Source organism: Mustela nivalis (assembly GCF_964662115.1).
Source record: "Mustela nivalis genome assembly, chromosome: 11".
Lineage (NCBI taxonomy): Eukaryota > Metazoa > Chordata > Mammalia > Carnivora > Mustelidae > Mustela > Mustela nivalis.
This window is the reverse complement of record NC_139030.1, coordinates 11,562,288-11,580,133: the sequence shown is the minus strand read 5'-3', so window position 1 is coordinate 11,580,133 and position 17,846 is coordinate 11,562,288. Positions and strand designations below refer to the sequence as shown.

The 17,846-nt window shown below is 51.9% G+C and overlaps 1 protein-coding gene across 1 annotated transcript in view; it reads left to right on the top strand.

The window, feature by feature from the left end:
* The first annotated feature begins 1,818 nt into the window (after nt 1-1,818).
* The window catches only part of GLI2 (GLI family zinc finger 2), a 241,651-nt gene continuing 225,623 nt past the window's right edge, over nt 1,819-17,846 (top strand). The window contains exon 1 of the mRNA XM_082690364.1: nt 1,819-2,165. The gene's annotated coding sequence lies outside the window, so the exon portion shown is untranslated. The remainder of the gene's footprint in view (nt 2,166-17,846) is intronic.

Below are 17,846 nucleotides of genomic sequence, written 5' to 3'. Positions count from 1 at the left end.
GAATTTAAACAAATAGCATGGAGGAATGAATGGTGAATCCGATCATATTTAAAGAAAAAGCCCCTTTCAAACTTTTCTTCCCTTTAATAAATGCATTGGCTTCTGCAAGTTTTGCTTTTAAAAAAACCCTGCGGGTCCCCCCCCCCCCCCATCTGGAGAGCCTATTTGTGAAAAACAAAATTAGCATCGAATTGTTCTAATATTGTTCTTCATATTTTTTTCTCTAGGTCAGGAAGAAATTATTAACTTCTCTCATGTAAGTGAATGTAAGGAGAAAGGAAGGAAGGTAGGGTGATAGGGAATGAGGACCATAATGTTCCTTCTTTGAGTAAAACGTGAAAAAAAAAATAGGGAAATCGTCAGTGGTATCTGGAGAGAGTTACAGACCAAAAGGTATTGTATAGGTAAAATGGGTTTGTGAAAGTCACACCCCCACAGTGAGGGTCGAATTGCCTCTCTGAGCCTTTGTTTCTCCTGCATTCCAGACAAGATGCAACTGTAGGAAGGAAGACTGAAGGGAGAGATGCTCCCACTCCTCTCAGCCGGGCCAATTTAGTTGAACCAATGCTACAACCCCTGAAATATAGGCAAGATGGCGGTTCAGCACTCTGACTTTGGATATGTCACTTAAATTCTGTAAACCTCAGTCTTCTTGCCTGTGAAATGGAGAACCAAACTCAGAGTTTTGTAGGTCAAATAATATAAAGGAATTACTACGTGTCCCCTAGCACATAGTGTTTCACAAATGTTAGAAAGGAACATCAAGAAATCCCCTGATGGGGCACACTTTGGGTGAGACCTCTCAGCACAGAGAGAATGGTGGTCCCCGAGGAGTTGGGGGACACTTTAATCCGCTGCTCATGCTCCTGAAACCAGGCTGCTCAGTTCTGGGCAGTGGTGTGGCTCGAGGGCCCAGAGCTAGTCACCCAGTTTGCTTAAGCAAGTTCTTCCACACACACACCCATACACACTTTGGCCCAAAATTCAGTTAAGTTTTTTTTCTTCCTTCTTCCTCTGTTGTTGTTGGGTTCTGATTACTTCCATCTGGCTGTGGCAGCTAGAGTGGAGTCTCTTAAAAAAAAACAAAAACAAACAAAACAAACAAAAACCCTCCCTACAAAACACACATGTACCAAACCTAGAAGGCTTCTCGCTTCTCGCCTGCTTGCGCTCTGATGGCGACTCGGGTGAGCGCCGGCGGGGGGCGCGAGCAGGACCCCCGGCACCTGCGCGCGCTGCAGGCTTGGAAGAGGGTCAGCTCGGTGCCAGCCGCCGTCCCCCCCACCACCCCGTTTTGCCTCCAGTCCCCGGCTTCCGGCCCGGCGCCCGGAGAAGCGGGCGCACTGGGAACAGCGACCCGGGCATCTCCCGGTGGAGGGGGAAGAGGGAGGTGGGAGGGCGGGTGATTTCAGAGATTGAAAACAGAGCAGTCCCTGCGCCTTAGCTCCGGAGCTCATCTGACTTGAGTTAGCGACCCCCCACCCACCCACCCCGGCGCCTTAAAAAAAAAAAAAAAAAGTTGGAAACTGGCGCGTTCTTTCCTTCTCTGTTCGAACTTTGTTCGTAGTTGTGCTGTCTCTCCTCGGCGCTGGGGAGGAGGGTCCTCGGCCGCCCCCTCCCAGCCCCCCCACCCTCGCGGGTCCCCTGGGTCCCCCAGGGGGCGGGGGCGCGCGGCGCGGGCTGGGGCGCGGCGCCCGGGTGTGCTGCAGCGGTGCGCGCGGGGGCGCTGCGCCGTCCGGGCGGCGCTGATGGATTGCAGGAGTGCCAGAGCTCGCCAGCCGAGGCAGCACGGCTCCGCGGACTTTTTTTCAAACTCCCATCAATGAGACTTCGAGGAGGAGCGGGAGGCGGCGGCGGCGGCGGACACGCAGGAAGGCGAGGAGGAGCCGGGGGAGCCAGAGGAGCCGCAGGAAGGAGCGCGGGCCGCGCGGCGCGCGGAGGACTAGGGGAGCTGCCGGCTCGCCGGCGGTAGGGGCTGCTGGGCCCCCGCCCGCCTCTCGGTCCCCTCCCCTGACTGGCCCTCCCCGCCTCAGCCGGACTGAGTCCCGGCACACGGCAGCCCGCGGCGGGTCGCCGCGCCAGCGAAGTTGGGATGGGGGCCCGAAGCCACCGCCCGGCGCCCCGGAGGCCACCTGCGTGCTAAAGGCAAACTTTTGTCTCCCTCGGTAAAGTTGCATTGGCCTTCTTTTGCTTGCTCTGCGTTGCGAAGTGCCCCCTACCCCGGCCGAGCCCGGGCCGACTGGGATGCTGCGCCGATTCGGAGGGTCCTTCGGCCGCGTACCCGCGCCACGGCACGGGGATCGGGGAACCGGGCTTGGGGGGCTGAGGGCTGGCGAGAGGGCCCTGCTTCGGGCTCAGGCCAAACCATGGGGAGACTACAGTGGGGTCCGGGGCTAGGAACTCGTGTCCGGGGGCGATTTTGCATCCCCCTTCCTACCTGGGGGAAGAGCCTGTCCTTCCCGGGTGCACAGCCTACCCGACCCCCACCTCGTCTTCACCGCGCCTGAGCCCCGGGCTGTTTTTGTGGGAGGTGGTCGGTAGCACCGCAGGCTGGGATGCTGCAAAGCTCTCGGAGGTGGGCAGTGGGAGCGTGTCTTAGGGGAGTATGCAGTGTGTAGAGGGACTGCAGCCTGCCACTTGTGAACTTCTAACTGCACTTCTCCGCGCTGCCCGTCGCGGAGCCCTGCCTTTCTTTCTTCCTCGCTCCTTCCTCCCAGTCTGCGGGCCCTGTAGCCCCCCTCCCCCTCGGTCAGGCTCTCCTCTTCGGCCTCCCTCCTTGCTTTTTTCCTCCAACTCCTCCTCCTCCCTTGCCCTCCGCCCCAAGATCCGCTTGACTTCTCGGAGGGATCCGCACGTAATCCCTGGCCCCGTCCTCGGGTACCCCCACCCCTCACTTTTTTCCCCGCCCCCACTCATCATCTCCCCCCCCCCAACCCCCCAAGGGCCAATCTCTCAACAAGTATATTTGCTGAGGAATTTGAAAAATCCACTACTGCAACTTGATCTGTGTGTGATGGATGGGGAGAGGCGCGTAGAGAGTTGGGCGCCAATCCTATTAAGGGTTTAGAGAGGGGAGCGTTTTTTCCCCGGACGGGGGCGGGGGCGGGGGGGGGTGATAGGGAGGGGTGGAGGAAGGGAGCGTGTACTTGTGAGTGTATGAGTGTGAGTCCACCCGCCGCGTCGGGGAGCTGGAAGTCCACCCTACTCGGGGCCTTTTCAGCCCGGCAGTAATTGCTGTCATTTCCTAGGAAACCCGACTTTTACAGCGCGAGGAGCTCGGGATGGAACCCGCGCGCTTCAAGCCGAGTGATCGGCGGCGGAGGCGCTTATGGGCCTCCACGGACCCCCCCCCCTTTTTTTCTAGGGTGTCTCTCTCTCTCTCCCCACTCCCTAATTTCGGTATAATTTTTTATTTGGCTGTCTGGGTAGATCCCCGCTGTTAAAGTAGACCCTTCGCAAGTGTGGTGCAGGGCCCTGGGGGTGTGTTTTATGCGCCGCTCTGCCCTCCCAACCCGGGCATCCCGCTGGGTGCACGGCCTCTGGCGCGGGCTTTGCAGCCCAGTGGCCGCGGCGGAATCCTGGGCCCCAGCCCCGCCGCCCTCGCCGGGCGTGTGAAGGTTTAATCCCGACAGCTTCAGATAAAGGGAGCAGTTGTAAAACGCTCATACGCTGTTTGCAGACGAGGCTCTGGGGGATGTTGGAGAATTTGAAAGTAAACGTTTCCCTCACAAGCGGCATAAAATAGTGTTTAAACAAATATTGTATTGGCATGCTCAGGGGGCTCAGTGCCAAAAAGTAAAGTAAATAAACTGTGAAATCCAAAATATACAGCGGTGGAAAGCGGAGGGATAGGCGGACTCGTCGCAAGTCCCCCTGAGGAGCTCTGTTTGCTCTGGCCACTTCACCTACAAGCCCCCTCCCCGCCCATTTCCTTACCTTGGCTGGGGGTTTCCTTCTCTGGGCTTCCCAGTGTCTGGGGGTAAGGCCTCCCTGCGCCTGGGAGCTTGGCTTTGCAGTGGCTCAGTCGGGAGGCAATTCATTGTGTGGCTACCTGGGCTGGTGTCCCCCCAGGGGAGTGGAGGGAGACCCTGGCCAGGCTTGGCTGCTTTTAATTTTGATGTTCTTTATTTAGGCTTTTTCCAGCTTCTGGTGTGCCCTGGGGCGTCAGGTCTAGAATGTAGAATGTAGACTTGCAGAAGCGAGCCTTCCAGGCTTCCCTTGCTGCTGGTTCCTCTAACTGCACTCCTTGCTCCTCTTCCTTCAGCTTTCTTGCTTTCGTTTTCTGGGACCTGCTGCTTCTCCCTCCCACGGACGGAAGGTTGGAGGAAATTGTGGGGATGTTCTCTCCTGGATTTAAATTCCATTCAGACCCAGACAGAAGGAAAGTTGTCACTTGTCTGAGAGTTGCAAAGTGAAGTTAATGTTCTGTAATCTTGATGGTCTTGTGTTTTTCCTGCTGCTTGGAGAAGTCTGATTTCGGGAGGTTATTTAGTGGTTCTAGGGAGACTGACACTAATGCAGGAAGATCACCATGGAGGCATAGAGCCCACCTGCCCAGGAGCTAGCCCTCGGGGTGAACCAGCCAGCTCTTCTCTGTGGTCAGAGCAGTCTGTTTGCAAAGTCAGTGGTTGAGGCTGAGATTAAGAACCCCACCCCCCCATACCAGGGTCAGGTTGGAGAGGAACAGGGTGGGACCGGTAGAGATGTTTTTATCCACTGTGGGAATTGTTCTGAGGGGAATTTGCAGTGTTCAGAGTCCTCCAGCAGAACACCCCCCCCCCCCCCCCCAGGCTCCTCTCCAGCTTGCACTAACCCTGGCCTGGCCATGGCCTTGGAGGGAAATTTGGACTTGGCCCACCTTGAAGTGTGTGTGGAATTAGATGAGGCCTTTCTGGAGCACCACTCCACTTTCTCAGGGGTGCTCCTGCTCACTTGTGGGGGGAGCGTTGGACAGAGGAAATCCCTCGTGTTGCCTGGTCGGAAGAGGGGGCCACAGGGCCACTGGTTAGCGGCTCCTCGCCTGGCTGTGGGGGTCTTGGAGGCTCTGTACTGTAGCTGGCTTGTTTGCACTGCCGACTGAAAAATACACAAATACTTCATGCTTTTTGTACTCCCACAAGTGCCCTGTACACAGTGCAGCCCGTAGGGCTGGATTAGCAAGCTGGGGGATTCAGCAGGCAGGCAGACAAAATTGGATATTTGTCTAATAAACACCCTTCTTCCATTGGGGCCTCTCTCTCTCTCTCTCTCTCTGCCACCCTCGGCAGGGGGATGGGGTGGTTCGCCCCACAGATGCCAGCAATTCCCTTTAAATGAGACTAGGAGGTTGTCATGTGCCCTCTGAAACCCCTACACACCCCACTGGCTTGTTAACGCTCAGAAGGGAGTCCTGCATCCTTCTGTCCCCTAGGGGTGCGGCAGCTTGCCTTTTCTTGGGAAAGTGTGTGTTCAGCAGGACTTCCTTTCATCTGAACGACGCTCCCTCCTGACGCTGGCTTGAGCAACCCGTCTGGTTTCTTTAGGCTGGGGTGTGTGTGTGGGGGGAGGTCCTACCTGTGCCAGGGCCCATTCCTGGGTGCACGGGGCAGGGGAGGTGGTGGTGGTGGTGGTGGCAGCAGCGGCGGCTGTGTGTGGGGGGGTTGGCCAGGCCAGGTGGGGCCTCGCCCTGGACAGCTGCAGCTGCTCCCCGCTGGGCCAGGGCCCTTTGAAAGGGAACCCCAGGGAAGCAGTTCCCCCCTTTCTTCTTTTCAGTAAGTGTCAGAGGCACGGACAAATGAAACACGTGAAGAATGCCAAAGAGGGGAACTAGTCTCAGATTCCAGAAAATTCGGAGGCGGACTAGGTGTTTGTACCGACCACCAGAATATGCAGCAATTTCCAGTGAAAAGGCTTACTGGAGTCTAAAGACCTCGGGGAGAGGAGCTACTCTGTAATTGTTTCCTCAGGCTCGCTTAAAAGACCCTAAAGGAAGGGGACATTGGTGTTTGGTCGTGTCCCTTGGAAAAGGGCAGTGGCTTTGTGGTTTTCAAATAAACATAGGACTCCAGACTCAATATTACTCATTTTCTCTAAAATTAATTTGAGTGTTTGCTGTGGAATATAGGATTAAAAGAAAAAACCAAATTATTGTTCATTGTTTTTAGATTTCAAGCGTGACAAAAGCTTCCTTAACCTACAAAACTTTGCTGAAAACTCTGAAAAAAATGCACCAATAAGAACAGTATACATTCTTCGGGGTTAATATCTTATTTATCCTAAGTCCTTCACAAACAGAAGCATCTTCGATTATCCCGTTTGTGTTCTGATTCTGGTTTCTTTAAAAACAGGCCAAGTGGGGGAACATAACTCAGTTAAGATGGGACCAAAGGGTACATATTAAACCGTTTTTGAGATTTTTTTTTTGAATTTAAATTGAATAAGTCAATGCAGTTTTGTGTGTGTGCATGTGTGTTGTTTAAAAAAAAAACAGGTTGCTGGGAAGTGTGTTTTAACTGTGAGTGCCGGGTTTCAGGCATTAGCATAAGAAAAAAGTTTTAGTGCATTTGCTATTGTCTTGAATGAAGAGTTTCAGCGAAGGGAAGGAAAGCCGCCAAGGGGTGATGGTCCACCGAGATTCTTCTGCAGGCCCAGCTTGTCATCTGCTGCTGAAATCTGTGATCCGATATCACTTTTATCTGCCTTTTCCATTCTCCGGCCTTTTTCACACGTTCACTTTTGTCAAGGTTTATTGATTATGTTTTCTTCTCTGCAAATCTGTGGAAAATTTAATGAACCAAAAACAGCAGTGAAATAAAGGGGACTTTTTATTCATTAGCACGGGATTGATTTCCCCCCTTGGGCCGAGGGCCCCTGGCCTCCTGCGAGTGAGGGGGGAGAGGGGGAGGGGGGAGGAAGAGGGCCGGTGGCGGTGTTTCAGGCTAAGGCGGGGCCTCCCCAGGCCTGTGGCCTCCTCGCTGACCAGCACTGGGGAGCCTGGGGCTCCTGTCCCGACTGAACATTCAAAGGTTGGAGAGGATGGCTGTTCCTGGTCAGCCTGAGTCTACTGCGCTGCAGACCCCCAGCCTCATCCTCCAAGATTTCTGGTTCTGGGGGAGCTTTGGGCCAGGGGCGAGTGGACATGGATATTTGTATTCCCCAAACTTACAAACGAGTTGAGTGCCTGCCTAGGCCTTCCCGGGGACACAGTTAAGTATCTCTCTTCCTCCAGCCCTGCTTGCAAACCTGTAATTAAGCAAAGCTCCTGGTGTGATTACACTTCGCTGACTCGGCGGGGTTTGGAACCGCTTCCCTCTACCAAAGAGGGTGAACTCTTACTCTTTCCAGAGGCTTCTTGGGCAGCTTGTGGTACATCCAGTTCTGGAGCACATATGTCTGTCTCCCTTAGCCCTACTCTTCTTCCTTCCCTGCTCTCTCTCCTCTTTGTCTCCTTTCTGTCTTTCTCCCCCGCCCCTTTCTGCGCCCTCCCACCTCCTTCTGCTTTAACATCTCTCTTCCACCATTTCCTCTTTCATGGCTTTATTTCTCCCCCCTCTCCTCATCTCCTTCTCCCACCCTCTTTGTCTCTCTCTCCGTCTCCTTTCCTTCTTTTCCCTTCTCTCTACTTTCCCCTCCTGTCCGGGACACCCACTCCCGCCCCTCACCCACTCCACTTGCCACCACGCCGAGGGCTGGCCCAGGAGGCTGCGCGCCCAGGCCGACGGGACCATGCCCGCGTCTGGGGGACATTCGGTGCCCCAAGTGCCGGCCGCGCGGCCTTCCTCCCACCTGCCCGCAGGCCTGGTTTGCGGCGCCCGAACAATGGCCACATTGTCCCGCGGGCGCACCGGCAGCCTCCGGCGAGTGGCGAGTGGCGGCAGGCTGGACCGTGCTCGTGGCGAGTCGGGAAGAAAGCCAGCGGGCCAGATCGCAGTGGGTCCACGCCGCTGCCGCCTTTGTCGCTGCGCGAGCGCCCCAGAGCGCGCGGGCCACGCTGCTCCGCACCTGGGAAGAGCGCGGTTTGCCGAAGCGGCGGCCCCAGCCCCCCTCCCCTCCCCCGCTCCCGAAGGGTTGGCTCGCCCTCCCCTTCCCGGGGTGGGGGGGAAGGGGTTCGAGGTCAGTTCAGTTTGCAGAATGGGTTGAGATCATTTCGCCAGAGCCTGGAGACAGAGGGGCCATGTTTCTGACGCCACCAAACTTCTGGTGCCGTCAGAAACTTTCTGTAGGGCATATGGGAGGCTGACTACAAGCAAGAAGGCGTCCTGTAGCCCTGTCGCCACCAGAAAGGCAGGAAAGGAGTGGTGGTCTCTCAGAATTGTCCTCCCCCTCCCCCAACTCGTCTTGACCTGCATGGATATGAGACCTCTTAGTTCAGAAAAAGAAAGATCTCTGAATGCTTAGGATGTTAAAAGAGCATCCGTCCCCGGGTCCAAGCAGACGCTTAGGCATGCTTCTTTGTGCGGTGGACAATGCAATAAGTCAGCCCGACTTTTGAGCCACATTTATAAGGAACTGTAAGGGCCGCTCAAGTACACTTGTGCTAAGTTGAATTGATTGAAATTTAATGGCGGTTAGTGGCGATGAATGGTAATGATTTTCCAGCGTATCTTTGGCATACTTGACATTAATAACCAGAGAGTGTGTGTCTATGCTCACCAAGAGCCTGCCACACACGTGAGGCTTAGCATTATTCATTTCCTTCGTCTCCTTCCTCTGCTCAAATCCTTTTCCTCCTCACCATAATTCAGTTGTTCGGATGATTTAAAAAAAAGGGTGGGGGGAAGGAAAGAGAAAAATCTTTCTCCATTGAGTCCGTACGTCGTGTCAACATAATTTTGAGCTCATGATTTTTTTCAATTCCTACATAAATCAGCTTCTAATATACAGAATGTGATGAATTTGTTTCAGCTGCCATCATGAATTAATGTTATGCAAATAGGAGCTTTGCAGGTGAAATGATTTACTAAATAATTTCAACTTCTAATATTTAAACTCATTCATTATGTTGGGAGTTAAAAAAAAAAAGTCCATATTTTTAAACCTGAGATGGGGAGATTAATATATAAGTATTTGCAGTGTAAGGCAGACCATGATGGCCAGAGAATAGCTCTTAATTTGTTAATTCTTTCTTTGCGAATCTACAATTCACCAAACAGTGGCTTAAGAAGAAGGGGATAGAATTCTTCCCAAGTTTCTTGTGGGGGAGGACACAAATGCATTTAAATAATTCCAGCATGACTATCAAGGTAACATAACCCATGGGATTGAAGGAGCTCTGCTTTGGGAACCAAGAGGGGCTTCCCTTTTGAACTGATCTTCAAAGAGGAATATGACCCAATCCAGGTGGAGAGGGTCAAGGGCCTTTGATGTCCCCTACCCCCATCTTTGTCATTTGCTAGGAATCCTTCTTTCAGGCTGTTTTCCTCTGGCAAGAGTTGAGGCAGAGAGTTAGTGAGATGGATGAGTGAATATGAAGAAAAATTAGCCCAAACCCTTGGGGTTACCCTGAGGGAGAGGGAGAGCTGCTGACCCTGTGCAGGTTCCTTTGACTCTGGAAGGGGGGCCTTGGCAAAGGTCATCTAGGATTCCTTGGCTTCAGAATCCGGGGAGCCAGGACACCCCGTCTCTCACCTCCCACCCTAAGAATCAGACAGTAGGCAGGGTGGGAGGACCGGAATCTGGAGAAAGTGTGGGTCTCCCTCACTCTGTAGTGAGGTGCTGCTCAAGGACAATGTCTCACTTAACCACCAGTCGTTCTCCCTGGTCCACAACAGGGGTTGGGCACCTCTTTGATGCGGTCACAGTGTGATGCATAGATGGGCATGAACTTGAAGACATTGGTGGGTGGCGGGGGTGGTGATAGCCTTTTCAGACTTTCTTGAAGGCTACGGACAAGCCAAAGGAAGGATGACACATAAATATGTCTTGGATCTCTGAAGACAAGGGGAGAGTTTTGACTTGACTTCTCCAAAAATTGAGGTCATCGTGGTCCGATGACAGGTTGAAGGCACATCACTCAGACATTTCTGCAGACTGGGGTAGGTTATGCTATGGTGATACATTATGTGTACAAGCTGTGACAGCATATTTAGGGCTGGCCCTTGCTGTCTACGGAGATCAAGGTGAGGGGACGTGCCTGGTGTCCCCGGACTGAGTGTGTGCATGTCTTGCCTTGCTTATGTAGGGAAAGGAGAAATTAGGCTCTACCGCTGCACAGTGAGGAATTTTCAGGTTTGAGTGTAATTCAGATGTCTTCATCTATGGAAATGTATATGATAATGTGTTTAATATAGTCTGTTGCTCAAATATGTGATATAGTATGTTAAGTTGCTCTTCCCATTCAGTGTCAATGTGGGATGTGTGATCTGTATATACATTTATTCTGAAATACGTATACATCCATAAGTCCCTTAACTATCAGATCCCTCCAAGAATGAGATATTTTTTCCTTCTCCCAAGATGCACTTCTACAAAAAAGAAATAGCACAAGAGAATGAAGTCAGAAGTGGAAATGAGTTACAGAGGCAAATCTGAGAATAAGGCCTCAGGCACCTCTAAGTGGGGTTCTTGGGACTCCTGGATGAGATTCAGATTTAGGTGGGAAGCTTGTTAAATATGCAGATTTTCAGGCCCCAGGGAGTACCTAGTGAATGAGAGAGAATTCTTGTCAAGAGGGGTTCTGAGATCTGCATTATATGGAGGATTTTTAGGGTGAGGTATTGGGGACTAGTGTTTTCTCTCTGTGTTGTCCTCGATTCCTTGGTGACTTTTGCATTGAAAAGGTATAGCATTGGCGTCTGTAAGGCTGGATGGATAACCCAGGATGGGTCTCAGCAGATTGTTAAGACTTTTAGCTGTGTGATCAGCTGCTTATATGAGATAGAGCAAGATAGAGAGAGAGAACACCCGAGCAGGGCAGGGGTGCAGAGGAGGAGGGAGAAGCAGGCTCTCCCGTGCTGAGCAGGAAGCCTGACATGGGGGTCGATCCCAGGACCCTGGGATCATGCCCTGAACTGAAGGCAGACGCTGAACCGGCTGAGCCACTCAGGCACCCTGACTCCTTTATCTTTCCTGTGTTAAGAACCCTCCTTTGCGTCGAGACAGCTGCTGTCTCCATGCTCATGGGCGTCGAGACAGCTGCTGTCTCCATGCTCATGGGCGAAGTGGCCAGAAGTGGGACCCCCTTACGGCCCAGTTTGGTGTTTCACAGTGTGAGCAGACATTCTGGAAGTTCCACTCACACCGAGGCTTGGCTGAAAGGCCTACCTTGTGGGCGTCTGTGGCTTCCGAAGGAAGGTAGGAAGGAGATAGTCCGGCAGGAGTGGGCGTATGGAAAGGAGCGGATGGCCCCGGCCCTGCCCACGCGGCGCTGGCTTCGGGCCTGGAGGCCAGAAGGAGCCTGCCCGCAGGGGAGGACGGCCCGTGGGGTGAGTCTCCCCCACCTCTGCCCAGCTCCTGTGCACCCGCGAGGTCAGCTGGCCGCCCAAGTGCCCTGCAGAGCCGCCTGGCATCCCATCGCCGTCACAGCTCGCCGTCCTCGCACACTTCCTTGGCGTCACTGTCTTTCCAGAACATCCTGTCTCACTATGACTTGAGTCATCCTCCCAGGAAGAAGGCACAGAAGAGCCTGGAAGGAGACTGATGCGTGCAGGGCCTCTGAACATCAGCACCTGCCTGGCTTCTCTCAAGCCCTTGCTTTTCAGCTCAGAGTGTGTGTCCTGACAGCTGCCTAACTGGTGTGTTTTAGTTTTAAATGAGGCTGCACGTGAGAGCCCAGCAGGGTCCCTGCTCAAGTCCAGGGTCCCAGGACCAGTGGCCTTTCCCGTGAGTGAGACCTGGCTGGCCTTGGACCCTCGGGTCCCCACAGGCCTTTGGCTCCGACGGCGTGGGCCAGCCTCCGGGGCCTTTGTGATCTGTAGGGTCCTGCTTTGCAGACAGTTCACTTTGTGTGGATGCTTCAAGTGCCCTGGGCAAGGACTTCAAGAGAACCTGAGAAAAGAAAACTTGGATACCTCTGAATTTGGGACTTAAGACTTGTGGACCCCCTGTCACCCGTGGTGTGGCTGGTTCAGATGGAGGCTGTTGGGAGGCATTCAGCAGGTCTGAAGGTGCAGTATGGTCTCCCGTCCATGCATGCTCAGCTCCTCTGGGCGCTCTGTGGGAAGAGGAATGTGGGATGCCCTTCTCCTCCAGGGCTCTATGGTGCGGCTCCTGGGTGCTGAAACTTCAAGATCCAGCCCTCAGTCCCAGGCCCTGCAGGCCCCTCAGGCCCCCAGCACTCCACCCAGCTGTCTTACCAGGAAGGGCTGAGCCCCCCTATGCTCTAGTGTGGTACTTCCTCAATTGCCATCCCCGGGCATCTTCAAGGGGCCCAACCTTGACTGGGTCATAGTGGCAGGAAGAAAAGCCAGAGGCAGCTTAAGGCCAATGGTGCCTTTGGAATCTGGCTTGGAGGCCTGGGTATGTTGAACTGGAGGCTCCTAGCTGACCGCCTCCCCGGCCTGGACACCCACCACCCACCTGTGTGGTATGAGTCCTGTTTGTGCTTTCGATGATTTCAGGTGGGAGAGCCAAGCTCCTAGACCAGTGCCCAAGGCATCTACTACCAGTGTCCTGGGCATCTACTAGGCATCTACGGAGCTGGCTGCCTGAGTGAGCGCTGTGTGTCCCCCTCTAGTTACCCGGTGGCTGGACCAGCCAGGTCTCACCCACAGCCCTGCCCAGCCCAGCTCACCCTGTGGGTACCTCAGGCTGTTTACCGGTAGTCTTGGCCCTGTTGATCCCTCTTCTCTTTCTGTTTTTTTTTTTTTTTTTTTTGAGTTTCCCTTTATTTAGTTTTAAAATTCTTTTCTTTGCATGGCTAGGGGCTCTGTGTTCAAGGTCTGGGCTTTGATTAAGCACTTGGGGATTCAAGCAAAGCCTTCTCTTCTGATGTAAAAATATGAAAAACAACAACAAAATATCTTTCCCACAAGATCTTAAGGCTCAGGTGTGCTTTTTTACAAAAACACTCCTGAGAACTACGGAACATAAAGAGGGAAATTTCATTAAATATCCTTCTAGTCTCTTTCTTTTGTTTTATATGAAATAATATTTCTGCCCTGTATTTTCTTACAAAATTGAAGTGACATTGTGTCTAGTCGCTAACTCTTGATTCACTCAACATTATATCATAGACATTTTTCCATGGTTACTAATGAGTAATTTCTATTCATGTGGGGTCTTTCTCGGCAACATAATATTCCTTTACCTGCCTCTATCGTATTTTTATTTTATTCTCTTACATGGTTGGATATTTACATTGTTTCTAGTTTATTTATATTTATATTATTTTAATTAGCATGGAATGTATTATTTATTTCAAGGGTACAGGTCTGTGAATCATCAGGCTTGCACAATTCACAGCACTCCCCATAGCACATACCCTCCCCAATGTCCATCACCCAGCTACCCTATCCTTACCCTCCCCTCAACCCCCCAGCAGCTCTCAGTTTGTTTCATGAGATTAAGAGTCTCTTATGGTTTGTTTCCCTCCTGATCCCATCTTGTTTCATTTTCTCCTTCCCTACCCCCTACAACCCCCTACCCTGCCTCTCAAATACATCATATCAGAGAGATCGTATGATAATTGTCTTTCTCTGATTGACTTATTTTGTTCAGCATAATACCCTCTAGTTCCATCCATGTCGTTGCAAACGGCAAAATTTCGGGGTTTTTTTTTGATGACTGCATATTATTCCATTGTATGTGTACACCACATCTTTATCCATTCATCTGTTGATGGACATCTAGGTACTTTCCGTAAGATTTTATTTATTCGAGAGAGAGCAAGAGGGAGGATACAGGGGCAGAGGGAGAGGGAAGCAGGTTCCCCACTGAGCAGGGAGCACAAGGGCTCAATCCCAGTACCCTAAGATCATGACCTTAACCACTTAACTGCCTGAGCCACCCAAGAGTCCCTTGATTGTTTCTGGTTTTTGTTATTATAGATGATGTTGGAATAGATGTCTTTGATGTAAATGTTTGCCTGAAATTCTGATCGTGACTTTAGAATAGATTCTGAAAAGTGGTCTAGCTAGGCCAAAGTATTTGGACAGCTAAGAAGCCATCATAAGGCCTTAGTGGATTTCCATTGGTAGCTTTGGGGGAGAGATTGAAGATGCTGGCTTGAGGTTTTCAGAAGAACTATGTACAAATCCAGGAAAAACAGTTACTGAGTGCCTTCTGCACGCCTAGAAACATGCAAATCACGTGCAGACTATGATCTCATTTTGTAGATGGATAAAATGAGTCTTGCAGACACTGTATAATCTTCATGTTTACCTCTCATTGGAAGGAAGAGCCCTGAGCAGAGTGAGTTTTACTCTCCTGGCTGTGGTTTCTGAGTGCTGCCCTGGGAACAGCTGGGCCACAGCAGTGTTTCTCAACCAGGGTGATTTTCCCCCAGGGGTCGTTTGTCAATATCTGGAGACATTTTTGGTTGTCACAGCTTGGAGGGGTGTGTGTGTGTGTGTGTGTGTGTGTTCCTGGCATCTAATAAGTGTGTTACTGGCATCTTGTAAGTAACTGCTTTGCCAGCCCCCCCAACAAGGAATTATCCAACTCCAAATGTTACCAATGCTACAATCAGGAAACCCTGGGGGAGCTGTCATCAGCTAGGGTTTCCTCCCTGACCCATGTACCAGGACTCTGGTCCTCTTCTCGCTGTGGCTGACAAAGCAGGCAGTAGCACATTTTCACACCTAGCTCTCACACTGGGCTGGAAATCTTCAACTCTTTTCTGTGCCTTGAATTGGAAACAGTGTGGCCACTGCCATCAGGAGGAATTCCTTGAGCAATCCATCAGTCAATCAGCTAGCACTTACTGGAACATCTGTTATGTGCCTTGCGCTTATTAAGCTCACCGCCGGAAGCACGCACCTTGCTAACTTGGTGAAAAGCCGCTGGCCTCTGAGATCCCAGCAGGGTTTTCAAGCGTGCATCTTCTTCCAAGAGTCTCCATGCCTAGTGGGGAGGCTACATTAGAAAAGCCATGAATTGGTCAGCGTGACCTCAAAAGACAGCTACAGAGGAGTGTTGCCAGGAGCAGGGATTGCCCTCAACCGTTGTCAGAGAGAAACTGGATATGTCTGTTTTTTTGGGTCCCAGGCTGGTCGGTTTCTTGCTTCACAATGAATTTTATACCGGGCTCTTCCTGGCAGCTACGAGTCAGGGACTGCGGGGTCCTGGGTCAGAAAAATGGGAAATCCTGGGGTGGGGGCCTTTTGGCAGTGGCTCATGTGTTCAAATAAACAGTGGTCCCTGAGCATTCCTGGAAGACTTCTTCCAGAAGAGAACCAGACCTGGTCTCCAGGATTGGGACCTTGCCATTGAGGAGCAGGGGACGGAAGGACAGTCCAGGCTGAGCAACTCGGGTGAATGATGGACAGAGCATGGCATTTCTGGAACCTAGATGGGGGGGGGGTCCGTGTTACTTGTAGGGTAAGGCGAGCAGAGGGGCTCTGGCAGTCTGCAGAAGGGCCCTGGATGGGAGCCTGGGGATGCTTTGAAGGGGTGGCTCTGTGATCCCTCGTTATCTGTGGGTTAACTTCAGGTCATGAGGCATAAGCACACAGGAACCCAGGTTCTTTGGGGGATGGGGCATTGGGCAGCAAAGTGATTCTCTGTCCCTTGGGTTTGGCCTGACTCAGTTTCTCCAGTTTTTTTTTGTTCTGCAAGGGAGGCCAGGCACACCAGTAGAAAAGATGGCATTCCCAGCAAATATGCACCTACCGCTTCTCATTCTAGTAACCTTTGTCCATCTGTAGGCAAGAGCTTTGCCTATTTGTGACCTACTCCCTGAAGATAACTCCCCACAAAGACCTCTTGGTGACCCCGATGGCTGGTGGAAAAAGGAAGAGAAGGCGAATCCGGTTCTTAGAACACTCCTCAGAATCCTGAGGAGCACTTTCAGTGCTTCGAGGGTAATAGTGGTCATCCGTCCATCCATTCATCTTCGCTGCATCCATCCATCCATCCCCCTCCATCACCCGTCCGATCTTGCTTCCCCCATCACCTCTCTGTTCATCCAGCGAGCCCGCCAGCTTTCTGTCTTCAGTCCATCCTGATCGCCCATCCATCCATCATTCATCATCCGTCCGTCCTCCCTGCATCTCTCATCCATCCCTCCATCCATCCCTCCTCTCTCTATCACCCATCCCTCCATCCATCCTTCCTCCCTCCCTCCATCCGTCCTTCCATCCATCTGTCCATCTTCAATCCATCCTCCATCTCCATTATTAATCAACTATCCATCCGTCCATCCTCCATCCACCGATAAGGATTTTAAAGGCCTTTGTTGTTGGTCCTTGGCGTATCTCTCCTCTCCTACCCATGAAGCCAATAACTCAAGTGTCACCTCCTTTGTGGAGTCTGTCCTGCATCACACCTAGGCTCCCACTTGTCTCTGGACTTTTCTCTTGCTTGTAACACTCATTACAATTCTCTTGCAGTTGTCTCTTTATTTGTGTTTGGTAAATGTTTTTTGATAAATGAATTTTGGGGGACTTTTCAGTGGGAGAAAATGGCATTTGTTCAACGTCCTTTGACACCTCTCCTAAGAAATAGAAGTCAGCCAAGCAGTCTCCAGATTGGTGACCTTGCTTTGAGAGAGTAAGACCAATTGTTGTCAAATGCTTCATTTGTAATATAGCAGAGTTGCATTTTTATATAATTTAAAACATGTGTTGTATAGCTCATTTGAGCTCCACACATAATTTCTGTGTACAATATTTTTACACGCACTTGGAGGGACATTTAGGTGGGAGGCAGGTTGCGTTGGTGAAGAAGGTCTTAGAGATGTGGTGCAGTAACCTAGGCTCTAGCCTGGCTTTGCCTGAAGTTTGCACGAGAACTTCTTAGGCAGGCACGGCTCTCCTAGCTTATTCCTTGTCGGTCAAATAAAGCGGTTGGGATAGATCATTTCTAGCCATGATATTCGGGGCTTGGGATCACAGTTTCCCTCTTCCAGTGATTAGAGAAGGTTGCATCTGGGGTTTGCGTACTCAGGGGTGGGCACTTCACTGATTTACTTGAGGAAGGAAGCAGCCCTTGACCTTTGCATTGCCATAGGAAATGCACTCGTCTTTTTTTTTTTTTTTTTAAAGATTTTATTATTTATTTGACAGACAAAGAGCACAAGTAGGCAGAGAGGCAGGCAGAGAGAGGAGGAAGCAGGCTCCCTGCTGAGCAGAGAGCCCAATGCAGGGGGTCTATCCCAGGACCCTGGGAACATGACCTGAGCCCAAGGCAGAGGCTTTAACCCACTGAGCCACCCAGGCGCCCTGTGCTCTCGCCTTTAAATGCTCTTCCACCGAAGGACCTTTGAGACCATGTACTGCTTTGGCAAACACCACCACGAGGTGTGGGACAGGTGCTTGGGTCCTGCCAGGATGACAGCTTGATCTGTGTGGGGGAATTTTCATTTGCATTTTACAGAAACTACGGAGGTTTTCTGGTTTCATTGGAGTTGTCCAAATTCCCAAAGGTAGAACAGTCAGGGGCACAGCTCCCCTCTCCTCCCTAGGGTTGGTTTCCCATCCACAGGAGGCTCTGCTATAGCCTCTTGGAGGAGGACAGGGCACAGCCTTTTTCTCAGCGGAGACCCCCTCCGCCTGGGAGGCCCCTCCGTGGCAGGCTGGACAGCGGGGAATGAGGCCCCACCGTCAGCCCCAGCCTGGCTGCTTCGTCTACCGCTCTGACTGCGCCTAAAGGATGTCTGTCTACTTGCTGTCCCTTCAGTGACCCCCAGTTCTCCGAGGGAGAACCGTTAGTGTTTTCCCTTGGCTTGTCCTTTCCCAGGCTGGTCCCCCATCCCCTTGTTATGGACCAAT